We start from the raw sequence: 15,124 nt of genomic DNA on the forward strand, positions 1-15,124 counted from the left end.
ATGGATGTTGTTTGCTAACATTGACTATTTTTCCTAACTGCTTATAGAAACTCCAGGCTGTCACCCATCTGTTCTCTTATCAAAGTAGTTTTGGGCCAGCAACTATTTCAGACATTTCTACAGTTTCAGATGTCTCACTCTGCCTATGACTGTATGTTGTACTTGAGGACTGGACGCACAGAGTAAAGTGCAAATAGCAAGCATTCAGGTCCAACTCTCCTCCCTGTGGTTAACAATATAAAGAAAGAGGTAGTATCGGAATTATTTTAGTTTGATGTAGCCATTATAAAATGTGTATATATTTTAAAACATCATGTGGTACATGATAAATATATACAACTTTTATTTTTCAATAAAAAAATTATAAAAAAAGTCGTCAAACCTGATTTCTCCTACTACTTTTTGGTAACACTCATCACACCAAAGACTTATTATTTTAAAATGTTATTTTTCATAATTAATTTCTTATTAATTTTATAGGCTAGATTTTAATTGTTGTGTCTAAATAGTAGTGTCTGGTACATGGTAGATAATCAGTGTGACAAATAAATGAATAAGTCTGTTAACGACATACTTCTCATCACTGTAACTTATTTTTGGTTTATGACTGATAAAACATTTTTTCTCTAAAGATCAAATCCTTCTTTAAGATGCTACCATTGTTCCATTCATCAACGCCAAATCATTCCTTGGGCCTGAGAGGAGCTGCCATCCTTCACTTCGTCTTTGGGTCACTTCCAACCTCTGTTCTCTGTGTGTCTCATCTGGACTTCCTGGGAGAATAGCCTCTCTCATGATACTCACTTTCTTCCACATCTTCAATCTCTGCTTCATTGACAGATTATGCTACTCAATATAGAAACAACATCTTTTTTATTTTTTAATGATAAACATTCTCCCCCTCAATCTTTTAACCTACTAATGCGGGCAATCTAATCTAAAGAATAGCCTGCAATGCCTCCTTTCATCATTTCCCGTTTAATCCAGCTTTCTGGCTGAGTAATTCTGCAGAAAGCCCTTTCTCCCATGTCACAGATGGAACTTTGCAGTGGCCTATTCTGATGAACATGTGGCAGTTTACATGCTATTTGCATTTGAAGCTGTTTATCACTCCCTCCTTCTGAGTACTTTCTTCTTGGTGGGCTTTTATGATAGTAATTGCTATCCTACTGCTGTGTTTCTGACCACTGCTTGTCAGACACTTTATTATGCTCCCTTTCCTTTGTCCATACTTGCAAAGTTAGATTTCCACATATGCCTTTCCCGTCTTCTTATTCCATGAGATTTATCTAAGTGATTTCATCCATTGCTATGGGTTCAACTACCGCTAATATGTTCTTTACTCCCAACTCCCTTTCTACAGCTTCACATATTTAACTGCCTTTTAGGGAATCACCAAAAGGCAATTCCATCTTAACATACACAAAACTGAACTTATGATCCTTAAGTATGAGGCCAGTTCTTTCTTATGCATTTTCTAAATCAGTGAGTGATACCATCTCTTGTCCTGTTGTCCTGGGCAGAATTGCAGGAGGTGACTGCTTTCTCTACCCTCCCTATAAAAATTACCATCTCTCGTTTACCAACCTCCTGATACCCCAATCATTAGTATCTTTTTAAGAAATGATTTTCTGTTGTTTAACATTTTTTATATGCTATTACCTATATGGTTTTCCTCCTGAAATGGGATATTGGGTAAGAGGGTACCAGATGGAGGTCACATAGACCTACAGTTTATTCAAAGGGGACATCTATGGAGCAAAGGCAAAATGGAGAACCCAGTGCAGCCAAACAGCTACTCAAAGGTCTGAGCGGAGATACAGAAATGACACAGGAGATAACAGAAAGAGAGAGACATATCAGGTGGGTTTTGAGTGTAGGCAAAACCACATTTACCCGTAGCTCTGGAGAACCCACTGGCACTGTTTTGAGACTGTTGCAGCCTGCAAGGGAGGGCGGACACTGAGTTCAGACACGCACACCCTCCGACCAGCTCCCAAATGTCTGCTGATGTTTACAACTTTGCTTCCTGCTTTCCTACCTGGTCTTAGCCTTTTGATACACACCCTCCCACTGCTATCAGAGTAAGATTTGAGCTACGTACATAATCTGGCCCTGCCAGATTATGACATTAGTTGGAGAATAGATAGGTCAATGGGACCTGAGATACATTTTAGAAAAATATTAATATGTATGCCATATGTATAGTGTGCAGCTGGCATTTTAAACACGTGGAAAATGATGAAAAATTTAATAAACCACGAGAGGAAATTGGATAAATATTTCCGATACATACACACATCAGATTCCCTTTTTTATGTCACATGCAAAACTAAAATAATATTTGAATGGCTTAATCAGTGAAATATTTTCCTAAATTAACTAACATACCAGAAAATATTTGACTTATCTTAAACCAAATATGTATTTTTATTGTACAGGGTTTTTTCTTTTTTAAAAAATTTCAGCTTGCAATTTAGATATAGGAGGTACATGGGCAGATTTGTTACAGTGGACTATTGCATGATGCTGTGGTTTGAAGTACGGTTCCCATCACCCTGGTAGTGAGCATAGTTCCTGATAGGTGGTCTTTTTTAACCTAACCTCCCTCCCTCCCTCCCTCCACCGTCTAGTAGTCCACAGTGTCTATTGTGTCTCATATTTATGTCCATACGTGCTCAATGCTTAGCTTCCATTTATAAGTGAGAACATGTGGTATTTGGTTTTCTGTTTCTGCATTCATTTGCTTAGATCGCCCCAGCTCCATCTATGTTGCTGCAAAGAATATGATTTTATTCTTTTTTATGGCGTATAGTATTTCATGGTGTATATGTACCACATTTTCTTTGTCCAGTTTCCTACTGATGGTCGCCTGTGTGGATTCCATGTCTTTGCTATTGTGAATAGTGATGCAGTGGACATCTGAGTGTAAATGTGTTTTTGGCAGAATGATTTATTTTCTTTTGAGTGTATAACCAGTAATGGGATTGCTGGGTCAAATGGTAGCTTTGTTTTAAGTTTTGAGAAATCTCCAGACTGCTTCCTCAGTGGATTGGTCTAATTTACATTCCCACTAACAGTGTATAAGCTCTCCCTTTTCTCTGCAATGTTGCCAGCATCTGTTTTTTTGACTTTTTATAATAGCCATTCTGACTGGTATGAGATGGTATCTCATTGTGGTTTTGATTTCGATTTCTCTGATGATTAGCAATGCTGAGCATTTTTTCACACATTTGATGTATGTCTTCTTTGAGAAATGTCTGTTCATGTCTTTGCCCATCTTTTAATGGGGTTAATTGGGTTTTGTTTGTTCAACTGTTTAAGTTCCCTATAGATTCTGGATATTAGGCCTTTGTCAGGTGCATACTTTGCAAATATCTCCTCCCATTCCCTAGACTGTCTGTTTACTGTGCTGATTTTTACTCTCTGTTTATTTTGCTATGTAAAAGTTCTGGAGTTTAATTAGGTCCCACTTGTCCCGTTTTTGTTTTTGTTGCAAGTGCTTTTGGGGACTTAGCTAAAAATTATTTGCCAAGGCTGATGTCCAGAAGAATGTTTCCTAGGTTGCCTTCCAGAATTTTTATAGTTTGAGGTCTTACATTTAAATCTTTAATGTATTTTCAGTTAATTTTTGTATGAGGTGAAACGGAGGGGTCTGGTTTCATTCTGCTACATATGGCTAGCCAGTTATCCCAGATGTGTTGATTGAATAGGGAGTTCTTTCCCATTGCTTGTTTTTGTTGGCCTTGTCAAAGATCAGATGGTTGTTTGCATGTAGCTTTATTTGTTTGTTTTCTATTCTTTTGCATTGGTCTATGTGTCTGTTTCTGTAACAGCACCATGCTGTTTTGGTTACTGTGGCTTTATAGTATAGTATGAGGTTGGAAAGAGTGATGCCTCTGGCATTGTTCTTTTTGCTTAGGCTTTCTTTGGCTGTTCAGGCTCTTTTTGGTTCAATACAAATTTTAGAGTAGTTTTCTAATTTTAGTAAATTTTCTAAAGTAAATGTTCTAATTCTGTGAAGAATGACATTGGTAATTTGATAGGTATAGCATTGAATCTGTAAAGTGCTTTGAGCAATACGGCCATTTTTACAATAGTGGTTTTGGTACTGAAACACCAGGTACTCAGTCTAGGTCCTGCTGCTTGCTGCACAGAAAGCCAATGACTGAGACAGCAAGTATTGCCAAGGAAGCTTTAATCCAGTGCTGCAGCAGAGGAGATGGGAACTCAGTCTCAAATCCATCTCTCTGACCTACTAAAACCAGGGGTTTATATAACAAGGAAGGAATGTAACATTGTGTAAGAAAACAGGAACTAGGGAGGTGTCAGGAAGCAATCGCGATGAATGAGGGGTCCAACATCTCATTGTCTGGATGTGATGATCTGCTGAGTTTCAGTTCTTTGACACTTTTTGTGAGAGGCCTGAAGGTCATTTCCTCAGGAAGGAACTCAGATAAAACAAATGTAAGTTTCAAGCTTTAAGACCAGAAGGGTCAATTTCTATGTTTATTAAAAAGAAAAAAACAGTTAGACTGGGCGCGGTGGCTCACGCCTGTAATCCCAGCACTTTGGGAGGCTGAGGCGGGCAGATCACGAGGTCAAGAGATCGAGACCATCCTGGCCAACATGGTGAAGCATCATGTCTACTAAAAATACAAAAATTAGCCAGGCATGGTGGCACACGCCTGTAATCCCAGCTACTTGGGAGGCTGAGGCAGGAGAATGGCTTGAACCTGGGAGGCGGAGGGTGCAGTGAACTGAGATTGCACCACTGCACTCCAGCCTGGTGACAGAGCGATACTCCATCTCAAAAGCAAAAAACAAAAACCAAAAAAAACAAAAAAAACGAACACCAGAATAAAACTGTCTGTGGAACAATTGGGTCAGCTTTAGTTTTTCCAATCCTTGAGCATGGGATATTTTTCCACTTATTTGTGTCGTCTCATCTCTTATTTCTTTCAGCAGTGTTTTGTGCTTCTCATAGAGATCGTTCATCTCCTTGGTTAGCTGTATGCCTATAGGTATTTCATTTTCTTTGTGGCTATTGTAAGTGGGACTGTGTTCTTGATTTCACTCTCAGCCTGGATGCTGTTGGTGAAATATGTATTTTTAAAAAAGAAAAGCAAAAAAAAAAAATAGATAGACTTGACTAAACAAACATTATTATAAACAAGAATGAGTGTCAATATTCTTTTCCATAAGGTACTCTTACAAATCAGTATAAAGAATTATAATTTCTCTATTTAAAAAAGGAGATAGGATTGCCAATTCACAAATTGTATATAAGTGGCCTATGAATGCAAAAACCTCAATTGCATAAGTAATAAAAAAGTCTAAATAAAGTGATATTACAAATTGTATATAAGTGGCCTATAAATGCAAAAACCTTAATTGCATAAGTAATAAAAAAGTCTAAATAAAGTGATATTATTTTCTACTGATACAATTGATGGGGAGAAAAACCAAAATAAAGTGAACAGAAGAAAATGGGGAAAAAGGGAGCCTCTTAGACTGCTAGTGGGAGGGTAACTTTGTATAAACTATTAGAATACAATTTGTCAATCTGTGTTACAATCAAATTGTTCATTCACTTTGTAACAACAGTTCTATTTCTAGGAAATAATTATAGATGGCAAGTATTTCTATATAAAGCTTTTCAGTACAATGTTAAATATGATAAAATTGGGGATACTCAAGTGGTCACTAATAGGAGCATGACTAAATAAACTTTGGTAGTGACAGTAAATAGAATACCATGCATCTATTAGAAATGCCTTTTAGAAAATAAAGTCAATGGCATGGGGATACGGACATAATTTGTAAAGCAGTATAACTCAAATTTGTAGAAAGAAATTGCAGGACAAAGACTGGTACTGATTCAAAATGGTGCCTGGCTACGATGGGCCTTTGTCCCCAGAATTAAGCCTGGAGAATTGTCCTCGAAGTAAAGCAGGTGCTCTACGTGTAGAAAGCTCGTGGTGCGGATGTTGGACTCTGAGAGAAGGCTGAGCACAGCCTTGGGTAATGCAGAACTTCCTCAAAAGGCAAGGAGGCAAAAATAAAACATGTGAAGAGCAACTCTCTTTGAAGAGGAAATGCACTCAAGCCCTTGGGCCACAGAGAAAAGTGCTCCTGAAACTGGAAACCCTATGGACTCCCAGCCTCCAGCCTGCCTGCTCTTCAGTCAGTCACCCTACAGGCGACACCCCCTGCACTCCCCACTCTCATTTTCAGAGAGCTGCTGCCGGGACCCTCATTCTGGGAATGGACTATGAGGAAGGAGACCTACATAGTTGTCAAGGAAACCTATGCCAGTTACATATGCCATACATTTTAATCGCTTAGTTATCAATGTGACAGGTAGGCAGAAAACACCAAATGCTTGAGGAAAACCAGGGGTATGAAAGAGAAGCATTAAGATTACTTTTTAATGGAAATGTATATATTCACCTAGGCTATTCTTCCTTACCCAAGTTGAAACTGAATAGTATGACCTAAACGTACATTTCGTGTGCTGGGAAGAAAAAGCAACTGATAACCCCCTTTCCCGTAGGTTTCCTGTCATTAATTTGCTCACCAGTGCAACCCCATTCAGGCCCCCAAGCTAGTGCCATCTTGTGTGCACAAGGCTGGGGCAATTGGATTCATAAGAAGTTTTTTCCATGAGGAATTTTCAGTCTAATGTCAAGTAATTGACAATGAAAATGTTTCCTGGTTTCCATCCAAATATTTATTAATACAGCAAAAATGTAGGATTTGTAGGATTTATATATCTTCCAACTATCTCCACTACTGCAGGACACACACACCATCTATAAATCTCACATTGTAACCACTAACACTTATCTTTGTTACTGTCACCTGGAATCTTTTATGCCAAAATAAGAGTCTTAAAAGAATGAAGCCCTGCAATTTCACTGTCCAACAACAGAGGTTTTACCTGATAAATCGTCTTCTTGTCTGACAGAGTGGGCCACAGAAACATCTCTGACAGCTGTTGCATGATGGAGTGGGAGCAAGGTCACTTCCTGCAAATGTTAGGGTTCTTCAGAATCCTTCAGGCGTTGGAGGAATAATTGAACTCAACAGGCAATCAGTCACGTCTGAAACATGTGAAATATACCTAAGGACCCGAGGTCAGGGTTGAGTGTCCAAATTCAACCAGTTATTCACACGGTCTGAAAATGAAAATGTTTCATTTCAGAGAAGTTTATATGGAGTCCTTGACAGAGTGTTGAGTATGAAATAGATTTTTTTTTCTGTCTTCCTTTGAAAATCTTTGTGGATAAAGCTTAACCTGATGCATTAGAATCTTAGGAGTAAAATATCCCTCACAAAATCTGATCTCTTATCTGATTAGTTAATACAGACATATTACATTGTTCAACTAATGTTTTTTCTTAAGAAGAATTCTTTCAGAAACGGAGAAGCATGTAGTAACATACTGATTTTAAGGAACCTATGCTAATAATTTTAAGTAGTAAAACTTAAAACTAAACTTAAGTAATAAAAAGGTGATAATAGGATAATTACTATTTGGCATCCTACTAAGATATTTAGTTGGCAATTTAATTTTAAATTACCTGGTTTTCTTTGATATTCACGTATTATTAAATGCAATTTCATTTAAGCTGCTGTACCAAGTGTTAGGGAAATATGAAAATTGAAAGTGTGACCTTGTTGTTCAGTAAAGTAATTTTATCGAATGTGGTAGACTCTTAATTGTCCGTAAGTATTCATTTTCCCTCTCTTTTTTTTTTATTGTAGCTTTTCTTTTGAAATATGCATTGCCTCCCAGACATTGCAAAATGGTATAGTGAGTTCTGGTGTATTCTTTTTTTTTTTCTGGAGAGACGGACTTGTTCTGTCTCTCAGGCTGGAGGGCAGTGGTGTGATCATGGCTCACTGTTGCCTCGACCTCCCAGGAACAAGCGATCCTCTTGCCTCAACCTCCTGAATAGCTAGAACTACAATCACCCCTCACCATGGCCAGCTGATTTTTAAATTTTTTGTAGAGATGAGGTCCGCTATGTCGCCCAGGCTGATTTAGAACTCCTGGCCTCAAGGGATCCTCCTGCTTTGGTTTCCCAAAGCGCTGGGATTCAGGCATGAGCCACTGTGCCCAGACTTAATTCTGGCGTATTCTTAAGCCAGTGTCCCCTAATGAAAATATCTTCCAGGACCTCAGTGCCTGGTCCAAATGAGGAAGCTGTTAAGAGGTACAATACTATTAACACATGTACATACAGATTTCAACAGCATTTAAGTTCAGTTTTTTCTTTCTGTCTTTTGTTTTGTGTGTATAGTTCTTTTTCTGTCTTCCTTTGAAAATCTTTCTGGATAAAGATGTTCCCACAGATTTCTGTAGATGTGTTCAGCCATCACCACCCAGTCCCAGTTAGGATCAGGGTACAGAACTGCTTCATCAGTCTCATGAGAAGGTGTGACTGAAAGGAGCAGTGCAAAGATGCTCCTTTGTCCTTTCAGTCACGCTTTCTCCCTGACTCTGACCTTTGGCACCAGCTGTTAGGTCTTCACACTCTAATTTTACACTTTAAGAATGGTATGTAAGGGCAGGGTACAGTGGCTCACGCCTGTAATCCCAGCACTTTGGGAGGCCGAGGTGGGTGGATCACGAGGTCAGGAGATCGAGACCATCCTGGCTAACACAGTGAAACCCCGTCTCTACTAAAAAAAGTACAAAAAATTAGCCAGGCATGGTGGTGGGTGCCTGTAGTCCCAGCTACTCGGGAGGCTGAGGCAGGAGAATGGCTTGAACCCAGGAGGTGGAGCTTGCAGTGAGCTGAGATCGCACCACTGCACTCCAGCCTGGGTGACAGAGTGACACTCTGTCTCAAAAACAAACAAACAAAAAAGAATGGTACGTAAGTAGAATAATGTAGGTGGCACCATTTTGAGATTGCTTTTTTTTCACTCAGCATAAAGCCCTACAAATCCACCTAAGCTGTTGCCTGCATTGATAGTTTGTTTCTTTGTTTTGTATCACAGTTTGTCTATTTATTCACAGGTTGAAGGATGTTTGAGTGGTTTCAAGTTGTGGACTGCTACACATGAAGCAGCAGTGAACATCTGTGTTCACATTCCTGTGTGACTGTGTGTTTCACTTCTGTAGCATAAATACCCAGGAGGCCTGGATTGCATTGCAAATATGTTTTTAACTTTGTAGGAAACAGCCATACCACCTTCCACAATGGTTATGCTGTTTTCCATTTCCATCAGCAGTGCATGAGAAAGCCTGCTGCTCTGCGTGCTTGTCAGCACATGGTACTGTCAGTATTTTTATTTTAGCCATTTATTAGGTGTGCATTGATGTCTCATTGTAGCTTTAATTTGCATTTCCCTAATGGCTAATGATGGTGAATATCTTTTTATGTGCTTATTTGCTATCTCTATACCTTCCTTGATGAGGTGTCAACAAATGTTTTGCCTGTTTTCTTGTTGTTGAGGTTGCAGCATTCTTTATATGGTCTGGATAAAAGTTCTTTCTTAGGTATGTGATTTGTAAATATTTCTTCCAGGCAATAGCTAACTTTTTATCCTCCTAACAAGCCCTACTTAGAACTGAAGTTTGAAAGTTTGATGAAGTCCATATTACCAATTTTTTCTTTCTTAGACATGACAACTTTTTGTCTAACTCTTGCACAGGAAGATTTTTTTCCTGTGTTTTCTTCTAGAAATGTTGTAGTTTCACACTTTACATTTAGATCTATGATCTATTTTGAGTTAATTTTTATAGAAAATGTGAAGTTTAGGTCTAGCTTTTTGTTTGTGTGTTTTCTTTTTTGGCCTACAGTGTTTAATTTTCCCAACATCTTTTGTTGCAAATTCTAATCTTCCTCTATAGGATTGCTTCGCATTTTCATTTTAAAAAATTAAGTTGACTGCACCTATGCAGGTCTATGTCCAGTTCCTTTATCCTGTGCCATTGATCCGTTCCTCTGCCCAAGCCACACTGTGAGGCTGTCTTCCCAAGCTCCCCCCCTTTCGAGGATCTCCCCGGCCACAGCTTCTCCTTTCCTCATTTTGATCCTCTAGCCAGAAAGCTGGGCTTTTAGTTACTCAGCTCTGCTGTGCACATCCTGCAACTGCGGCTGCTCCAAGCAGGAGATACAGAGAAAAAGAAGCCAGTCTTTTCCTCACCACCTTAGAAAGAGAGGTCCCCTGCCCTGAAGCTCAGGATCCCCGCACCTGCTGCCTTCACAGTCCTCACCCTGCAGAGCGCGGCTTGAGAGAGGAGAGGGGCGAACTTGGCATGGTGGATGGCCCTCCCAGCTCTGAGCTTTGGGGGCCAGAGCTAAAAGAGAGGCTGCTGTCTCCAAGTTGCCTTCAATCCAAGCCAGAGAATTCTGCAGACAAATAGGGCACTTTCCTCCACTTTGGTAGTACTTCAAAATCTTGTCTTCTTCCTCAATGCGTCAACTACCACCCAGTTTTCAGAGCCCTCCAACCTCTGTTCCCTGCATTTCTTCCTGGCACTGGATCCCTAAGCACTCAGTTTAATCCATACATTGCCCTTATCATTTCTTTTTTTCTTTTTCTTTTTTTTTTTTTTTTTGAGACAGAGTTTCCCTCTGTCTCCCAAGCTGGAGTGCAATGGCGCAATCTTGGCTCACTGCAACCTCAGCCTTCCGAGTTCAAGAGGTTCTCCTGCCTCACCCTCCCGAGTAAGTGGGATTATAGGCACCTGCCACCATGCCCAGCTAACTTTTTTTTTTTTTTTTTGGAGTTTTAGTAGAGACGGGGTTTCGCCACGTTGGCCAGGCTGGTCTCGAACTCCTGACCTTAGGTGATCCATCCGCCTCGGCCTCCCAAAGTGCTGGGATTACAGGTGTGAGCCACCATGCCCAGCCCGCCCTTGCCATTTCTATCATCTGCCTTTCACACTGGATCTTTTTTCAGTTGTTCCAATAAACCAAGTGGTAAAAATTTGAAAAGTGAATGTGAGTAATAGGACCAAATTTAAAAAGTTATAGAATTTTAGGGTTGGAGAGGAACGTGAAAGAGTTATAATCACCTTTTCAAGCCACCAAGCTGAGATGAAATGCCTTGCCCTAAGTCACTCTTAGCCCTCTGATCTTCCTACGGTGTCATGTGCCTTTCACATAGAAACTAAAAGGACTTACCATTAATTTCTCCTCTTTCATTTACACATATTAATTTTTTTAAAAGCCTTTCACATATCTTGACTGAGTTATACTCACAAAACCTACCCATTTTTCTGCTGAATTTATTCTTGAACTTGAATACAGTCTCATGTGGAAACAATAATAATACCAAAATTGCAAATAATCTTTATATCTCACATTGCTCTTAGTTAATTCTGTTGCTAGTTTGGAAAGTTTTTTTTTAAAAAAAGAATGTTTTAACATCATTACGTTTAAAACATTTTAAAGCCTGAGTACGAGTTTTAAATCAGAATCACTGACTTCCCTCCCGTACACCTCATGATTACAAACCTTGATTTGAAAGCAGTATTTCCTACAAAGAGTCAAACGAGAAAAAACATACTCCTGTGTGAAAAGAAATATACCAATGTACCAAATCCTTATAGTTTCTCTTCCCCAACCTGTGACCAATGTTCACCCTTTGGTGCCAGACTTATCTGTTTTACACACACACACACACACGCACACACACACACCCTGAAAACTTGATGTAAAATGTAAATAATTCATATTAGACATAATAATAAGGAAAGGAAAGCAAATAGCAAATGTGCCTTTGTTGTTAAGAGTGAAGATGCATGTTCAAAATTGTCTGTGCTGAGTAAGGATAAGGTCTTAATATCTGAGAAAAGGGGTCTGAATTCTGAGGAGGATATACAGAAAGTGGCCTTTTGAATTAGATTATTTGGGCAAATGTGCAGAATGATGGCGACTGACTGGGCAGAACTGGCGTATGACACCAGGTTGTAGCAATGGAGATGAAATAAAAGGGCCTGATCCCTAAAAGAACTTTAAAGGAAGAAACAACAGGACCCAGTAACAAATGGAAAGTAAGTGATGAAGGGAGATAATCACAATAATATGTAGTGAATCTGAGTCTTTTGGCCAGGGAGCTTGTGACAAATATAGAAGTACCAAAAAAAAATAGAGACATTTGAAAGATGAGATGGATATGGGATGGAAAAAATGAACTGTTCAGGATATGCTGAGCTTGAAATATCAAGGTCATATTCAATGGAAAAAGAAATATTGTGAAGGGGCCCAGATGTGAGGGTAGGGCAAAAAATGATATTAGTAGAAAAGTCATTTGAGTAAAGAAAGTGGATATGTTAATAGGGAAAACAGAGTGCTTGGCCCAGGGCAGACCCTGTAAGATTCCCATGAGTAAGGATCAGCAGGTCAGAGGTTTACCAGTAAGAAGACAGAGGCAAATGAGACAAAGCAAGAAAGCCCAGAGTCCAGAGAGCATGAGGGAGTCCTGTTTCAGAAGGGGAGGGTGACTAGCCGGGAGACTTGGAGAAAGTGGAAGATGAAGAAAATCCTTTGAGTGGGGGAGCACTGTCTGGCTTGGAAGATGGTCCTAGGAGATAGGTGGGGAAATGGCCAGATTTGGGGAGGAAGAATACTGGGGAATGTGAAAGGTCTCTGTGCCTAGAGAACAACGCGTCAGGACATGGTGATGGAATGAAGGGATTGGACAGCGCTGAACATTTTAGGAGACAGAAGGAGAAGAAGAGTGAAGTGAGACAGAAAGACATGGAGGATGTGAAAGAAAATGTGAGGATTTATATTCAAAATACCAAAACGCTTTCTAATTCCTAGACTTGCCCCCGGCTAGAGTGGGCTATCTGGGTGAAGAGTTTATGCAGATATCCCCATATACACTATTTATTCTACTTAGATAACACTCTAGAGACACTATGTCCTGTTTTCTCGAAAGACTCATACCAATGGTGACATTTCAGATCTTCTAAGGAAGTTTATTTTAGCTTCAAAATAACACGGGTGGTGCGGGGGAAGTATTTTTAGCCTCAAGGAGCATTTTAGGCCAGGCACAGTGGCTCAGGCCTGTCATCCCAGCACTTTGTGAGGCCAAGGTGGGAGGATCATGAGGTCAGGAGTTCGAGACCAGCCTGGCCAACATAGTGAAACCCCGTCTCTACTAAAGATACAAAAATTAGCCGGGCTTGGTGGTGTACTCCTGTAATCCCAGCTACTCAGGAGACTGAGGCAGGAGAATCACTTGAACCCGGAAGGTGGAGGTTGCAGTGATCTGAGATTATGCCACTGCACTCCAGCCTGGTTGACAGAGCGAGACTCTGTCAAAAAAAAAAAAAAAAAAAAAAAGAGAGAGGACTTTAGTACTTCTGAAACTCCTCTGTATAGCTCTTTGTTCAAGCAATCCTAACTCCGAAGCACAAGAAGGATAATATTCTTGAGTGTGCTCTGAAGCTATTTAGTAGCATCAGAAAGGTGGAGAATAAGTAGCTTATAAAACATTGACAGCTCTTAAAATTGGACTAACAGGAAATCTCCAGGCATTTTATTCATAATTTTGGAAGAAATGCAATAACAAAGATTTAATGGGTCCCATATTGTGAAACATAATTGATCCAGAATAAGTACTATTCTTATTCCTATAGACAATCATACTCTGAGATTCTGGTCAGGTATCAGTTGATTGTTAATTATCTACGTGTTTGAAATATATGAAATTTAATAGAGAGGCCATAAGTCACATCCAAGAAGTACTAAGAGACAGCACCACTGCAAAATCTTGGTAAAGTCAGAAAATAATAACAAATCTAATAGTGAAATAAATATTTTATTGGGATTATAAGACCTACCATCCAAAGAACCATTAGGAACTTTACAATAACTCATTAATTTATATGGCAAATATGACAGAAAGCAATTTCTGCTTTTACTTCTTTTCTTCTTTACTTCTTCCCCTTAGTGTGTTTTGCATGTGTGTTTGTGTTTCCTTGAATCGTTGCTTAATCCAAGCAGCTTTCAATTGACATCCCATGTCAGACGGGAATGCCACTGTATCACTTATTGATTTCAACAGTGTTAGTTTACTCCTGGAAACTAAAACCGATAGGTGTTTCTAAAATGTATGTACACACACACACACACACACACACACAGAGTTTGTTAAGGGTCAAGTATTTATCTTCCTACCTCTATTTTTCAGAAGAAAGAAGAAAAGGAGGGTATGCTTATGTACTAGAGACTGCTCTTTATTAGAAAAGCACAGGAACAATTCTCAACCTGAATATTTTCAATAAATGCCTTGGTGAAAATTACTGAAGTGGGTCTACAAAATTGCCTTGTCCTATTTTTGAGGACATGTGGAAAGCCTTTCTACAACTTTTAGATATGTGTAATAAAGCTGAACATTCTTCACATCATCCAAACTTATTAGAGAGCTTAAAGTGTAATAGTCAAATCGCTAGCATTGGTTAGTTTGAATGAATAGTCCTTTTAAGACTTTTTTTTTTTTTTTTTTTTTTTTTGAGACGGAGTCTCACTCTGTCACCCAGGCTGGAGTGCAGTGGCGTGATCTCGGCTCACTGCAAGCTCCGCCTCCCGGGTTCATGCCATTCTCCTGCCTCAGCCTCTGGAGTAGCTGGGACCACAGGCACCCACCACCATGCCTGGCTAATTTTTTGTATTTTTAGTAGAGACGGGGTTTCACCGTGTTAGCCAGGATGGTCTCGATCTCCTGACCTCGTGATTCTCCCGCCTCCACCTCCCAAAGTGCTGGGATTACAGGCGTGAGCCACTGCGCCCAGCCAAGACTTTTTAAAATGCTTCCTTCTTCATGGATCTGGGCTCCCGAGTGAGTGTGCTGAGTGAATCATGCATGGTAGCAGACACCTTTCGGAACCCGGCTTCAGTAGATGTGAGGGTAACTCTAGTGCTCAGAAAAGGTCCCTTAGCAGCTGGCCTTGCTCAGGGTGACTGGATGCTCGTTATAAGATTTCCAGGTTGGGTCTGAGTTATGTCAAGTACTAGTTGGAATTGATTTATTGCTGTCTTGCTCACAAGCCAGGAGCACAGTTCTGAAGTTGCCAACAGTGTAAAAAAGCAGACATCCCAATTGTGAAGTGAGTGGTTTCCTACATTAACTCGAATTGGTTTTGTTCTTC

General features: G+C 39.7%; 1 long non-coding RNA gene across 9 annotated transcripts in view; it reads left to right on the plus strand.

Moving 5' to 3' along the window:
• LOC109026432 (uncharacterized) overlaps window positions 1–15,124 on the plus strand; it is a 253,648-nt gene that overhangs the window by 81,088 nt on the left and 157,436 nt on the right. The window contains exon 9 of one of the 9 annotated variants that reach the window (XR_010133568.1): window positions 48–7,234. The exons of the other annotated variants lie outside the window; for them this stretch is intronic. This is a non-coding gene — a long non-coding RNA (uncharacterized lncRNA). Of the gene's footprint in view, window positions 1–47; window positions 7,235–15,124 lie in introns of those variants that run through there. 9 annotated transcript variants of the gene reach the window in all.

Source organism: Gorilla gorilla, chromosome 3 (genome assembly GCF_029281585.2).
Source record: "Gorilla gorilla gorilla isolate KB3781 chromosome 3, NHGRI_mGorGor1-v2.1_pri, whole genome shotgun sequence".
NCBI classification, from domain to species: Eukaryota; Metazoa; Chordata; class Mammalia; order Primates; family Hominidae; genus Gorilla; species Gorilla gorilla.